Raw genomic sequence first — 361 nt, 5'->3', positions numbered from 1 at the left:
CAGCCACGGGAGCTTCCTTGCGGGTGTTTAGCGTCCCCGCGACATCGCGGCTGCGGACGGGTCCCAGTGATGTGGCGGTGACGGGGCTGTCCCCACCCAGCACTGAGCCGCTCGCTACAGCTGGGAGCTCATGAATATTGAACACGTGGGGAGGTTATTCATCTTTTACGTCCCGCGAATGCGGGCTCATTCTGAAAAACCGCCCGGCCTTAGCATTTTTCTCATCTCCCCCCAGTTCATTATCTCCTCCTTTAAACAGATGGCTCCCCAAACCCCATCTATAAAGCACCATGCTCAGCACTGGCACCGCGTGCCCAGGCAGGCCAGTCCTGGCCCCAATTCCAGCTCACGGGACCTCTGG

The sequence above is a fragment of the Buceros rhinoceros genome, unplaced genomic scaffold (genome assembly GCF_000710305.1).
Source record: "Buceros rhinoceros silvestris isolate BGI_N320 unplaced genomic scaffold, ASM71030v1 scaffold27072, whole genome shotgun sequence".
Lineage (NCBI taxonomy): Eukaryota > Metazoa > Chordata > Aves > Bucerotiformes > Bucerotidae > Buceros > Buceros rhinoceros.
The sequence above is the reverse complement of the archived record's forward strand: the minus strand, read 5'-3'. Positions refer to the sequence as shown.